Source organism: Sciurus carolinensis, chromosome 19 (genome assembly GCF_902686445.1).
Source record: "Sciurus carolinensis chromosome 19, mSciCar1.2, whole genome shotgun sequence".
NCBI classification, from domain to species: domain Eukaryota; kingdom Metazoa; phylum Chordata; class Mammalia; order Rodentia; family Sciuridae; genus Sciurus; species Sciurus carolinensis.
Genome location: NC_062231.1, coordinates 29,202,422 through 29,218,078, shown reverse-complemented (window position 1 = coordinate 29,218,078; position 15,657 = coordinate 29,202,422). Strand labels below are relative to the sequence as shown.

Genomic DNA, 15,657 nt, shown 5'->3' with positions numbered 1-15,657 from the left:
GGTTCGGTGTGAGGCTCTGGGATCCAGACCAATCAGTAGCCCGCCCGCCCAGAAGCGGCAGGTCCTGTGCAGGGTGCGCGGCTGGAGATCGGAAGCAGGGAGGCTGCCCGCAGGCGCAGGAGCTGAGGAGGCGTCCTTGCTTTCCATACATCCTCCCGCGTGCCCGGGTGGAGCGCCCACATGTCCTCGCGACTCGGGCCTCCGCTCTTCCTGATCCTGGGATCAGCCCTGTGTTGGTTCCGTCCTCAGCTGGTGGCCAGGGTCTCTGCAGGATTGCAGGAGGCTTCCCCAGGTCCTGGTGCCAAGACCAGGTCACGGGCCCTTTCCTGCACCAGGCGGCCAGGAGACCGGGATTGCCACCGCTGGCCCAGCTCCTCTGCTGAGTGGAGCGCGTGCGATGTGGTCCAGGTGACCATGCAGTTGGCAGACACGAGCAGCAGTGGGCTGTGTGCTCTGGGCTGCCACGGGGCTCTATGAGCTTCCAGGGGGACAGTCCCCTGACCCACGGGCCGCTCATCACTGTGGAAGGCAGCATTTGGTTTTGCCTCCAAGACCAGGGCTGCTCTGAAGGCGGCATGTGTCACCGTGGCAGCCCCGTCCCCTCCGCACTTCTTTCCTGCACGTCCCTCACCCCTCGAGAGACTCCTCGGGATTAGGAGAAGCCAGACACAAATGTGGCTCCTCTGCCCAGGGTAACAGAGTCCCCAGTACTGGATGGAACCCAGGTCTCCACACACCTGGCCATGCCCTACCACTGAGCCACACCCAGGGCAACAGTGTCCCCAGTACTGGATGGAACCCAGGTCACACGCCTGGCCATGTCCTACCACTGAGCCACACCCAGGACAACAGTGTCCCCAGTACTGATGGAACCCAGGTCACACACCTGGCCATCTCCTACCACTGAGCCACACCCAGGATAACAGTGTCCCAGTACTGATGGAACCCAGGTCACACCTGGCCATCTCCTACCACTGAGCCACACCCAGGGCAACAGTGTCCCAGTACTGATGGAACCCAGGTCACACACCTGGCCATGTCCTACCACTGAGCCACACCCAGGGTAACAGTGTCCCCAGTACTGATGGAACCCAGGTCACACACCTGGCCATGTCCTACCACTGAGCCACACCCAGGATAACAGTGTCCCCAGTACTGATGGAACCCAGGTCACACACCTGGTCATGCCCTACCACTGGGCCACACCCAGGGCAACAGTGTCCCCAGTACTGATGGAACCCAGGTCACACACCTGGCCATCTCCTACCACTGAGCCACACCCAGGATAACAGTGTCCCCAGTACAGATGGAACCCAGGTCACACACCTGGCCATGTCCTACCACTGGGCCACACCCAGGATAACAGTGTCCCCAGTACTGATGGAACCCAGGTCACACACCTGGTCATCTCCTACCACTGAGCCACACCCAGGGTAACAGTGTCCCCAGTACTGATGGAACCCAGGTCACACCTGGCCATCTCCTACCACTGAGCCACACCCAGGGCAAGAGTGTCCCCAGTACTGATGGAACCCAGGTCACACCTGGCCATCTCCTACCACTGAGCCACACCCAGGGCAACAGTGTCCCCAGTACTGATGGAACCCAGGTCACACACCTGGTCATCTCCTACCACTGAGCCACACCCAGGGCAACAGTGTCCCCAGTACTGATGGAACCCAGGTCACACACCTGGTCATGTCCTACCACTGAGCCACACCCAGGACAACAGTGTCCCCAGTACTGATGGAACCCAGGTCACACACCTGGTCATCTCCTACCACTGAGCCACACCCAGGGTAACAGTGTCCCCAGTACTGATGGAACCCAGGTCACACACGGCCATCTCCTACCACTGAGCCACACCCAGGGCAACAGTGTCCCCGGTACTGATGGAACCCAGGTCACACACCTGGCCATGTCCTACCACTGAGCCACACCCAGGGCAACAGTGTCCCCAGTACTGATGGAACCCAGGTCACACACCTGGCCATGTCCTACCACTGAGCCACACCCAGGATAACAGTGTCCCCAGTACTGATGGAACCCAGGTCACACACCTGGCCATCTCCTACCACTGAGCCACACCCAGGGCAACAGTGTCCCCAGTACTGATGGAACCCAGGTCACACACCTGGCCATGTCCTACCACTGAGCCACACCCAGGGTAACAGTGTCCCCAGTACTGATGGAACCCAGGTCACACACCTGGTCATGCCCTACCACTGGGCCACACCCAGGGTAACAGTGTCCCCAGTACTGATGGAACCCAGGTCACACACCTGGTCATGCCCTACCACTGAGCCACACCCAGGATAACAGTGTCCCAGTACTGATGGAACCCAGGTCACACACCTCGCCATGTCCTACCACTGAGCCACACCCAGGGTAAGAGTGTCCCCAGTACTGATGGAACCCAGGTCACACACCTCGCCATCTCCTACCACTGAGCCACACCCAGGATAACAGTGTCCCCAGTACTGATGGAACCCAGGTCACACACCTGGTCATGCCCTACCACTGAGCCACACCCAGGATAACAGTGTCCCCAGTACTGATGGAACCCAGGTCACACACCTGGTCATGCCCTACCACTGAGCCACACCCAGGGTAACAGTGTCCCAGTACTGATGGAACCCAGGTCACACACCTGGCCATCTCCTACCACTGAGCCACACCCAGGATAACAGTGTCCCCAGTACTGATGGAACCCAGGTCACACACCTGGTCATCTCCTACCACTGAGCCACACCCAGGGCAACAGTGTCCCAGTACTGATGGAACCCAGGCCTCCACACACCTGGTCATGTCCTACCACTGAGCCACACCCAGGGCAACAGTGTCCCCAGTACTGATGGAACCCAGGTCACACACCTGGCCATCTCCTACCACTGAGCCACACCCAGGGCAACAGTGTCCCCAGTACTGATGGAACCCAGGTCACACACCTGGTCATGCCCTACCACTGAGCCACACCCAGGATAACAGTGTCCCCAGTACTGATGGAACCCAGGTCACACCTGGTCATCTCCTACCACTGAGCCACACCCAGGGCAACAGTGTCCCAGTACTGATGGAACCCAGGTCACACACCTGGCCATGTCCTACCACTGAGCCACACCCAGGGCAACAGTGTCCCCAGTACTGATGGAACCCAGGTCACACACCTGGCCATCTCCTACCACTGAGCCACACCCAGGATAACAGTGTCCCCAGTACTGATGGAACCCAGGTCATACCTGGACATCTCCTACCACTGAGCCACACCCAGGATAACAGTGTCCCAGTACTGATGGAACCCAGGTCACACACCTGGCCATCTCCTACCACTGAGCCACACCCAGGGCAACAGTGTCCCCAGTACTGATGGAACCCAGGTCACACACCTGGTCATGTCCTACCACTGAGCCACACCCAGGGCAACAGTGTCCCCAGTACTGATGGAACCCAGGTCACACACCTGGCCATGTCCTACCACTGAGCCACACCCAGGATAACAGTGTCCCCAGTACTGATGGAACCCAGGTCACACACCTGGTCATCTCCTACCACTGAGCCACACCCAGGGTAACAGTGTCCCAGTACTGATGGAATCCAGGTCACACCTGGCCATCTCCTACCACTGAGCCACACCCAGGGCAACAGTGTCCCCAGTACTGATGGAACCCAGGTCACACACCTGGCCATGTCCTACCACTGAGCCACACCCAGGGCAACAGTGTCCCCAGTACTGATGGAACCCAGGTCACACACCTGGCCATCTCCTACCACTGAGCCACACCCAGGATAACAGTGTCCCCAGTACTGATGGAACCCAGGTCACACACCTGGTCATGCCCTACCACTGGGCCACACCCAGGGTAACAGTGTCCCCAGTACTGATGGAACCCAGGTCACACACCTGGTCATGCCCTACCACTGAGCCACACCCAGGATAACAGTGTCCCAGTACTGATGGAACCCAGGTCACACACCTGGCCATCTCCTACCACTGAGCCACACCCAAGATAACAGTGTCCCCAGTACTGATGGAACCCAGGTCACACACCTGGTCATCTCCTACCACTGAGCCACACCCAGGGCAACAGTGTCCCAGTACTGATGGAACCCAGGCCTCCACACACCTGGTCATGTCCTACCACTGAGCCACACCCAGGGCAACAGTGTCCCCAGTACTGATGGAACCCAGGTCACACACCTGGTCATCTCCTACCACTGAGCCACACCCAGGGCAACAGTGTCCCCAGTACTGATGGAACCCAGGTCACACACCTGGCCATGTCCTACCACTGAGCCACACCCAGGGCAACAGTGTCCCCAGTACTGATGGAACCCAGGTCACACACCTGGCCATCTCCTACCACTGAGCCACACCCAGGATAACAGTGTCCCCAGTACTGATGGAACCCAGGTCACACACCTGGTCATGCCCTACCACTGAGCCACACCCAGGATAACAGTGTCCCCAGTACTGATGGAACCCAGGTCACACACCTGGTCATGCCCTACCACTGAGCCACACCCAGGATAACAGTGTCCCAGTACTGATGGAACCCAGGTCACACACCTGGCCATCTCCTACCACTGAGCCACACCCAGGATAACAGTGTCCCCAGTACTGATGGAACCCAGGTCACACACCTGGTCATGTCCTACCACTGAGCCACACCCAGGATAACAGTGTCCCAGTACTGATGGAACCCAGGTCACACACCTGGCCATCTCCTACCACTGAGCCACACCCAGGATAACAGTGTCCCCAGTACTGATGGAACCCAGGTCACACACCTGGTCATCTCCTACCACTGAGCCACACCCAGGGCAACAGTGTCCCAGTACTGATGGAACCCAGGCCTCCACACACCTGGTCATGTCCTACCACTGAGCCACACCCAGGGCAACAGTGTCCCCAGTACTGATGGAACCCAGGTCACACGCCTGGTCATCTCCTACCACTGAGCCACACCCAGGGCAACAGTGTCCCCAGTACTGATGGAACCCAGGTCACACACCTGGCCATGTCCTACCACTGAGCCACACCCAGGGTAACAGTGTCCCCAGTACTGATGGAACCCAGGTCACACCTGGCCATCTCCTACCACTGAGCCACACCCAGGATAACCGTGTCCCCAGTACTGATGGAACCCAGGTCACACACCTGGCCATGTCCTACCACTGAGCCACACCCAGGATAACAGTGTCCCCAGTACTGATGGAACCCAGGTCACACACCTGGTCATCTCCTACCACTGAGCCACACCCAGGGCAACAGTGTCCCAGTACTGATGGAACCCAGGTCACACACCTGGCCATGTCCTACCACTGAGCCACACCCAGGGCAACAGTGTCCCCAGTACTGATGGAACCCAGGTCACACGCCTGGTCATGTCCTACCACTGAGCCACACCCAGGGTAACAGTGTCCCCAGTACTGATGGAACCCAGGTCACACACCTGGCCATGTCCTACCATTGAGCCACACCCAGGGCAACAGTGTCCCCAGTACTGATGGAACCCAGGTCACACACCTGGTCATCTCCTACCACTGAGCCACACCCAGGGCAACAGTGTCCCCAGTACTGATGGAACCCAGGTCACACACCTGGTCATCTCCTACCACTGAGCCACACCCAGGGTAACAGTGTCCCAGTACTGATGGAACCCAGGCCTCCACACACCTGGTCATGTCCTACCACTGAGCCACACCCAGGATAACAGTGTCCCCAGTACTGATGGAACCCAGGCCTCCACACACCTGGTCATGTCCTACCACTGAGCCACACCCAGGGCAACAGTGTCCCCCAGTACTGATGGAACCCAGGTCACACACCTGTCCATGTCCTACCACTGAGCCACACCCAGGACAACAGTGTCCCAGTACTGATGGAACCCAGGTCACACACCTGGCCATGTCCTACCACTGAGCCACACCCAGGACAACAGTGTCCCAGTACTGATGGAACCCAGGCCTCCACACACCTGGTCATGTCCTACCACTGAGCCACACCCAGGATAACAGTGTCCCCAGTACTGATGGAACCCAGGTCACACACCTGGCCATCTCCTACCACTGAGCCACACCCAGGGCAACAGTGTCCCAGTACTGATGGAACCCAGGTCACACACCTGGCCATGTCCTACCACTGAGCCACACCCAGGGCAACAGTGTCCCCAGTACTGATGGAACCCAGGTCACACACCTGGCCATGTCCTACCACTGAGCCACACCCAGGGCAACAGTGTCCCCAGTACTGATGGAACCCAGGTCACACCTGGTCATCTCCTACCACTGAGCCACACCCAGGGCAACAGTGTCCCCAGTACTGATGGAACGCAGGTCACACCTGGTCATCTCCTACCACTGAGCCACACCCAGGGCAACAGTGTCCCCAGTACTGATGGAACGCAGGTCACACCTGGTCATCTCCTACCACTGAGCCACACCCAGGGCAACAGTGTCCCCAGTACTGATGGAACCCAGGTCACACACCTGGCCATGTCCTACCACTGAGCCACACCCAGGGTAACAGTGTCCCCAGTACTGATGGAACCCAGGTCACACCTGGCCATCTCCTACCACTGAGCCACACCCAGGATAACCGTGTCCCCAGTACTGATGGAACCCAGGTCACACACCTGGCCATGTCCTACCACTGAGCCACACCCAGGATAACAGTGTCCCCAGTACTGATGGAACCCAGGTCACACACCTGGTCATCTCCTACCACTGAGCCACACCCAGGGCAACAGTGTCCCAGTACTGATGGAACCCAGGTCACACACCTGGCCATGTCCTACCACTGAGCCACACCCAGGGCAACAGTGTCCCCAGTACTGATGGAACCCAGGTCACACGCCTGGTCATGTCCTACCACTGAGCCACACCCAGGGTAACAGTGTCCCCAGTACTGATGGAACCCAGGTCACACACCTGGCCATGTCCTACCACTGAGCCACACCCAGGGCAACAGTGTCCCCAGTACTGATGGAACCCAGGTCACACACCTGGTCATCTCCTACCACTGAGCCACACCCAGGGCAACAGTGTCCCCAGTACTGATGGAACCCAGGTCACACACCTGGTCATCTCCTACCACTGAGCCACACCCAGGGTAACAGTGTCCCAGTACTGATGGAACCCAGGCCTCCACACACCTGGTCATGTCCTACCACTGAGCCACACCCAGGATAACAGTGTCCCCAGTACTGATGGAACCCAGGCCTCCACACACCTGGTCATGTCCTACCACTGAGCCACACCCAGGGCAACTGTGTCCCCAGTACTGATGGAACCCAGGTCACACACCTGTCCATGTCCTACCACTGAGCCACACCCAGGACAACAGTGTCCCAGTACTGATGGAACCCAGGTCACACACCTGGCCATGTCCTACCACTGAGCCACACCCAGGACAACAGTGTCCCAGTACTGATGGAACCCAGGCCTCCACACACCTGGTCATGTCCTACCACTGAGCCACACCCAGGATAACAGTGTCCCCAGTACTGATGGAACCCAGGTCACACACCTGGCCATCTCCTACCACTGAGCCACACCCAGGGCAACAGTGTCCCAGTACTGATGGAACCCAGGTCACACACCTGGCCATGTCCTACCACTGAGCCACACCCAGGGCAACAGTGTCCCCAGTACTGATGGAACCCAGGTCACACACCTGGCCATCTCCTACCACTGAGCCACACCCAGGGCAACAGTGTCCCCAGTACTGATGGAACGCAGGTCACACCTGGTCATCTCCTACCACTGAGCCACACCCAGGGCAACAGTGTCCCCAGTACTGATGGAACGCAGGTCACACCTGGTCATCTCCTACCACTGAGCCACACCCAGGGCAACAGTGTCCCAGTACTGATGGAACCCAGGTCACACACCTGGCCATGTCCTACCACTGAGCCACACCCAGGGCAACAGTGTCCCCAGTACTGATGGAACCCAGGTCACACATCTGGCCATGTCCTACCACTGAGCCACACCCAGGGCAACAGTGTCCCCAGTACTGATGGAACCCAGGTCACACACCTGGCCATGTCCTACCACTGAGCCACACCCAGGATAACAGTATCCCAGTTCTGGATGGAACCCAGGTCACACACCTGTTCATGCCCTACCACTGACCCACACCCCAGTCAATGATGCATTTTTAGAAAGGAAATCAAAGATACGTTATGAAGAAGAATATAAAAATCCATAGGAACCTTTAAAATAAACCAGATACATTTGAGCTCCGATGGTCACGTTGCTCGGAACACCACTGGGCCCTGGTGGTTCACAGTGCCTCCTGGTTGTGGACTTGACGTGGCCCTGTCTTCGTGTATGTTCCTTGCTGTAAGAGGAAATTAGTCTGGATGCTTTCCTCTGCACATTGTGGGCTTTTAAAAATTCTTCTCCAGCCTAAACCTGAGCCAGATGTTCATGCCATGGTGCTTGAAGGTGGAAATGCTGTGTTTGCGTTTTACGTGCTTCCGGGCTGCATATCTTAAACTGTTTAGTTACTTATCCCCTCTTACACCACCTCGGAGCATGTAAGGCCGACGGTATTCGAACAGAGGCGGAGAGCACCAGTCCTGGGGATGCTCTCTGCACCCCTCTGGTGAATCGGTTAACAGACTTGGCTATTCTGCGTCAGAGACAGAACCAGGAACAAATCCACAAGCTCCTAGCGTGACCTTCTATGCTGGGAGCAGAGCTCGCTCTGCCCGGCCCCGAGCACCCTGGCAGGGTTTCAGAGTGCTAAGCGACTTAGGAGGAACAACTGTGTCTCAGATAATCCTTCTGCTACTGTCAAATCCCGAATGAGGTCAAATTAGGATTAAGAGAGTTCAGAGGCAGACCCTGGTCCACCGTCCTGTCAGCCACTGTCGGTCTCAGTACCGATATCTTACCCTCAGCTCTCCCTGGTCACCCTCCTGAAGAGGGTTGCCGGGAACCAACAAGGAGCCAGGCACCGTGCCAAGTGGGCAGTGCAGCCGTGGCCAGGCAAGTGAGTCCCTGCGCTCAGGGAGCTTGTGGCCTGGTGGCCTGGGGCCAGAGGCAGGCCCAGCGGGCAGCTTGAAGTGTGGCGGGTGCTAGGAGCAGGTCCCGAGCTGCTGAGACAGAATGCTCACTGCTGTGGGGGCTCAGCCTGAGAGCCCCGGGCAGCATCTGAAAAATACACAAACAGACAAGGAGTAGACAAAAGTCCTAAGTCCACCAACCTGAGCCACTCGCGGCACCTTGGTCTTTGTTGTGTTGCTGGTCTTGTGGTACTAGGATGGAACCCAAGGCCTCACGCACCCCAGACAGGGGCTCTTCCACGCAGCTACATCCCAGCCCTTTTAATTCTGTGTATTTATTTATCAATTATTTATTTATTTTGTACGTGGGATTCAATCCAGGTCACTTAACCACTGAGTCACATCCCCAGCCCTTTTTTAGACTTTATTAGAGACAGGGTCTCCCTGAGTTGCTTAGGGCCTTGCTAAGTTGCTGAGGCTGACCTTGAACTCTGCATCGTCCTGCCTTGGCCTCCCCAGCTGCTGGGATTACAGGTGTACACCACCATGTCCAGCTTTAATTTTATTTTGAGACAGGATCTTATGAAGCTTCCCAGGCAGGCCTGGAACTTGTGATCCTCCTGCTTCAGTCTCCTTAGTAACTGGGATGACAGATATGTACTATCATGTCCGGCTATCGTGGCACCTTTGGGGGTAAGAAAGTCTGCATTGAATTTCCTTGACACTAATTTCCTTCGGAAACCCCCCTTTTTCTTCCTCTCGTAGTGATCTGAGTCCACATCTTGCCGTCCCCTGCTCCACCCTCTCTGGTTCTGCCAGCAGCCCTGTGGGAGTGTGGTCTGAGGACTGCACTGTTCTCTGACTTTAGGGAACACCCAGAGGCCTGTTGGCCTGCAGCAAGTTGCTTTTGCAGCTGTTTCTTCTTGCATTTTGCAGTTAAGAACAGTACGTCACTATCATCAATTCTAACGTTAGTTTGAGGATAGCAAGAGGCAAGCAATACTTTTATGTTTTTATGACTTTTTTTTTTTTGGCTACTACTTGCATTTCTTTTGCTCTTACTGCTTAGGGATGAATATTTGAAATTCCTGGCCATAATCTTATGAAATCATTCTGTACTTTTAGTGGTAATGGGAAAGCAGACTGTTTTGACAACCTGTTGCCCACATCTGTTTGAGGTAGGCATGCGTGGCCCCGTGCTGGGCTGCAAACCTTTGACGTGGGCCCATTTCTGCTTCCCATTCTCCTGCAGCTGTCTGCACCTAGGTAGGTGCAGATACATGTTTGAAGAATCAAGATGCTGCAAATGTATGTGCAGGTTTTTTTCTTCCACCATTTATTGTACAGGAGTAAAGAGCCATGGATTTTGAGGAACTGCTCTCCTTCATGTTTAAGAGCTGTTACTTTTCATCCTAGATTTCCTAGAGTGTTCGTTTCCTTCTTATTTAAACTGCATGAACACACTCGAAGGTGCGTTTTTGTTATATCCAATTCCTAGAGTAGTAAAATTTGCCCTAGAGGCATCCACATCTGCTACAGGCTGAGTGTTTTCCCAAAATTCACATCTGAAGTCCCACTGCCCACTGTGGTGGTATGGAGGTGAGCCCTTGAAAGGGGCGGGTTCAGATGGGGTCAGGAGGAGGGGACCCTCCTGTTAGGACTGGTGCCCCCAAGGGGCGCAGGGACCAGAGCTGTCTCTGCCACGTGAAGACACAGAGGATACAGCCACCTGCAAACCCAGAAGCAGCCCTCACCGGAAACCCCTGCTGCGCCTGGGTCTCGAACTTCCCAGCCACCAGAGCGGGGAAGAAATAAACTTGTGTGGTTTAACTGAGACGTAAACTTCTGTGGTCTAAGCCACCCAGACTTTGAGACTTCTGTTGTCCCAGCCCACAGCAAGGCAAACCCTTACAGGTTTTAGTATGGGGCCAGAGTAAATTATACCATAACGGCAAAGGAAAGTTGCCCGTTTGTCTCTTGGAGGAGGACCAGGAACTCAGCAGCTGCACCACGCAGGAGTGCCTGCTGGGTGCTTCTTGCACTCCTCTGACAGATTGCCCAGCTTCTCTGAACTTCAGGTTCTTTATCCCTGAAGTGGTACCAAAATACCTTTCTCCACTTGACCTTGGGAGGACACTTTGAAAATCAATTGACAGAAGTGAAGCTGCCTTTATTTATTTAGGGGGAAAGGGGTGCTATAGAGACCAATTTACTAGGATTTTATTTTTGTTGTTGTCAATGTGCATGTAAATCAGGCGTAAGTACCAGGTGGCAAGCTCTGTTGTGGCAGGTCGGTCAGAAGATTGACACTTTCCCTCTTTGAAGAAGGCCAGCCACTCTGTCTGATCTGCGTGGACTTGCTTGGAACCAGCATCCTGGTCAAGTGACCTGATAACTTCTAAAATCTGAGCCACCACGATTTCCCTATCTGATCACGGGAGGGGGGTTAGCAAGTAAAATGGACACGCTGCACAGCTCGACATGGCTGCTTCCTCTTACACTTCCTCATGCTGAGAAGGGGAGTTTCCCTCCTCTCTGCTCTGAGCAAGGAGAGTCTGACCTCATAAAGTGACGGATGACCTTCTTAGGAGCACAGGACAGCAGCCTGAGCTTGCCCAGGGTCGGGAGCTGGACGGCGGTCCTGGTGCCCACAGCTCCTTGGTGAAAGCCCTTCACATGGTGAGGACAGGACCTGAGCCGGCCTGCTCCTCGGCTGCGGGTTGTGGTGTGTCTGGATCCTCTAGAGGCTCAGGATTCCACAGCCTCTCTGGGCCTCCTTCCCGCCTCCTTCCCTTCACCTGCCGGAGGACAAGACCGAGGGTGCCCTGGAGGGATGGGGAGGAGCGGGACCTGCTGGTCCCCACTTTCATGGAGGAGGCAGCCCGGGTCACCCACCAGCCCCGCTCAGGTGGGAGATGGAGCAAGGAGGGGAGATGGGTGGCCTCCCTGCTACTGATGGGAGACTCCTGGACCACCGCAAGCCCTTTCTCTGCTCCCTGGACTCTGCACCTGCCTCCCTGGCCCCACCCCAAGCTCCCCACCACCCTGTGCCTCTTGCCAGGGCCCCTTGGCCTCATGGCTCCCTGTGTCCTGGACTGCTACTGTGGAGCCCCGCCTGCGGTCACGCGCTGCCCTGGTCAGCCCCCAGGTCTCAGGGAGCTTTCCTGGGCCGCCCTCCTTCGCAGGTCACTCACAACCCCCCCGCAGCACCGCTCCTTCCCGTTCCTGTGCAAACGTCCCCGCCCGCCCCAGGTCCCGCTCAGACGACAGCATCTTCCTGGTTTTGCTGCAGCAGCTGGGAGCGCCCTTGCCTGCCTGACCTGGGTGCCCACACGCCAGCACGGTACTTGTTAACGAACAGTGTTGCGTAGGGACAGACGGCCACTCCTCGCTCAGCTCCGTGCCAGCCACTGGGAAGCAGTCCTGACCTTGCCCTTCCCGGCTCCACCGTGGTTTCTGACCCAGCTGGGTGCCACCCTACCTGGTCCACCCGGAACCTGTGAGCGTCCCTCTGCTGTGGTGCCCTCTGGGGTCTACCCGGGGCCGAGCCCAGGGTCGCTGACACCTCCCAGCTGCCCAGCCAGTCCACCTGCCTGGTACGGGTAGGGGCCCTGCGGCTGGCAGCTTCGGGAGAAAGGCAGGCTGGGGCGCGGTGCCCACACGTGGTGGGGAGTTTCACCACCGGCGGAGGCCTCAGGCCGCCCTGCGGGCAGCTTTCAGCTTGGCAAGGAAGACGGTGCTCCTCCTGAGGAGGCTGACTTAATGAAATGAGAAAAACAAAAATAAAAGCCCGAACAGCATAGCGCTATGGAGAAAATTGTTCCTCCTTTTCATAACAAATACTTTTAGAGTCAGTGAAATTCATGGGAAATGGCGTCCCGTTCCTCTTCAGAAGGCCCTGCATGTGCAAAAACTGTGCAGAGTGACAGTTTCACTTCTTCCTCTTTGGGGGAGACCCGTGGAGGGGGAGGCACGCTTCTGTAAATGGCAGGTCACGTGCAGGAAGAGCAGGGGAGCAGCCCCGGGCTAGACTGAGGTCCCGGCCTCCGTGCAGGACGTCCGAGCAGGAGAGTCCTTCTTGGTGGGGCTGTGCTGGCCATCCCAGGACACTCAGCACCTCAGCCTCTACCTACTGGACTCCAGAGACCCCTGGGTCGTGACAACCAAAACTGTCTCTGGACATCAGCAGGTGTCCACCTGGAGTGTAAAACTGGCCCTGAGGCTGAGGCCACCAGGCAGCCCCGGCTCACCCCTCAAGTCCTAGACCAAGCACTGTGGTCGGTCAGCACTCGGCGGCCCTGGGTCTCCAGGTGTGCAGAGAGGGCAGCTGAAGTACGGCCTCAGGCGTCAGCAGACTCTGGAGGTACAGGGACCCGTCCAAAACCATGGCAGCACCTACTCCCTGGCTCTCTCTGGAGGTGGGACGGGCAGTTCAGGCCACCCTCCTGGCACCATGCACGCTGGAGCCTCAGCAACAGGGCTTTCTTTGACGTCCTTAGCAGAACTCCCGGGCGTAGAGAGGTGCTATCACCTGCAGCACCTGCTTCAGCCTCTGGAGACAGCTGCAGGAAATTACAGGGTATTGCAGGGAACTCTGGTGCTGGGGAAGGAGGAGACGCCATTAAAAGAAAACTGGAAAATCAAGACAAATTTGAAACTAGCTTGATTAGCTTCCTTTCCACAGAGAGCTTCACGCCATCTTCAGCAACGGCTGGGCTCTGATAGCGAAGGTCCAGCTTCAAAACGCTTCCGGGAAACCTGAAAGCAACAGAATTGTTCCCCCCCGCCCCAGAAAAAAAAATGTTCCCCCCAACACTTATCGACAAACAGAAAGGGACGGGAAAGTAGGTATAAACAATCAATTTAAAAAAAAAAACAAAACAAAACAAATAACTTGTACTTTTTCTATCTGAGCATAGAAAATTGAAAGAATTCTGATTTGGGTGGTTTTGTGGGGCGCCAACCTTTGCCAGCCAAAGACACTTCATAGAAGTGTTTTACCTAATCTTGCCAAAACTTTGCAGAGGCAATCTGGAATCATCCCCATTTTCTACCTGAGCACATCGAGATTTTGCTGATTTAAGGAGTGTGTTCAAGAAGACAGGGATCCTGAGAGGCAGGGAGTGGAAATCAGGTGTGTCTCCCTTAGGTGATTTAGTGCCTACCCACCATGCGCCACCTGCATGCCTCTCCAACTTTAGCATGAGTCAGAATCCACCAGAGGACACATGTAGCTCGGAGCAGACCTCATCCCCATGGGGTCTTGCTCTGGGGTGGCCCAAAGGCTGGTGTCCCTAGCGAGTTCCTGGGGACGCTGGTGCTGCTGGGCCCAGGACCACTGTCATACCACACCCCATTATTTGGAAAGTTGTGCAAGGACTGGTTTGGCAACCATGAGTGGAAATGACTGTGATTGGAACTGACCGCTGACATTAGGCCCATGCACAGACGGCTGCCTGCCAAGGTGTTCGCAGAGCATCCCAGAGGACAGTGTCGTGGGGCACAGGTAATTGACCTGTTGGAGGTGTTATTCTGGTATTCCCTTGCTGGCCCGACATTTCCGAGAACACAAACTGCATCATTAGGAGAAAAAAAAAAAAGTACCACCATTTGCTCTTACTGATAGGCCATTTTTGAAATCTAGAAGTTTTCTTCCAGCATGATGATGACCTTCTTTTCCAAACTATACTTCACTTTTTTTCTTTGGACTCAGTGAGACCTTGTGTATCCGGATTCTGTGCAAACACCACACAATATTATCTTGAAAAGTGCTGCCAGGACGCTAATACTTCTGTGCACAGAGAATAGATTTACCGCAAAGAAAGATCAGCAGGTCTTGGAGCAGGCCTGTGTCCCAATAACTAATCCAACCAAACTCTGAGGCAGGTTTTTTTTGTTTGTGTTTTTGTTTTTGTTTTGTTTTTGTTTGAAAGCAACGTCATTTAAAAGTTTTGTTTTGTTTTGTTTTGTTTTACCTTGAAAGAAACGTCATTTAAAAGCCTCCTTTGCAAACAAGGCATTTTGAGGACAGATTTTTAGGACAGATTTTGTGTTCTTCGTCTGTGGACTGATTGAGTTTCGCCTGAATGAAGATCCTAACAGCACACTTGAAACCCGAAATGAAGCTGATTTACTGGTGGATGGCCTGTTCTGGAGCCTCCTGGGCTACAGCCAGGGAGAAAGGTTTTGGAGCCTGACTTCTACACTTAATAGCGAAGATAACTAAGGCATGAAACCGCGGCTAAGAGGCCACTGTCCTACAGGTGCCTTAAGGAGGGAGCTCCACCAGTAAATGTGCAGCCGTGCTGTTCCTAGGAATTTCTAGGTGGGATTGGATAGGACGGACATTTCACAAACCTGAAGGAAAATGGACTGGTGGTGGACTGGTGGTATACGGGGCTCTCTGGCTCCCTTTTCCAAATGCCTTAGGCGATATCAATCCTGAGGGAGAACTTCAAAAGCGATTAATTACCTGGTGACTTCTTGCTTTTTTTTTTTTTTTTTTTTTTTTTTTTTAGTGTAAAATAAACTACCCTTGGAGGGTTGTGATGGCAGCTGAGCAGCTGAGGCTACCTGTGTCCAGAGGCTGAATTTTCTGGGCACCAAACAAGGATCCTCTTAGGAGCAGCTGTTTGCCAGCAAA

General features: G+C 55.3%; 1 protein-coding gene across 1 annotated transcript in view; it reads left to right on the top strand.

Moving 5' to 3' along the window:
* Frmd4b (FERM domain containing 4B) overlaps positions 1-15,657 on the top strand; it is a 248,651-nt gene that overhangs the window by 85,715 nt on the left and 147,279 nt on the right. The window lies entirely within an intron of this gene.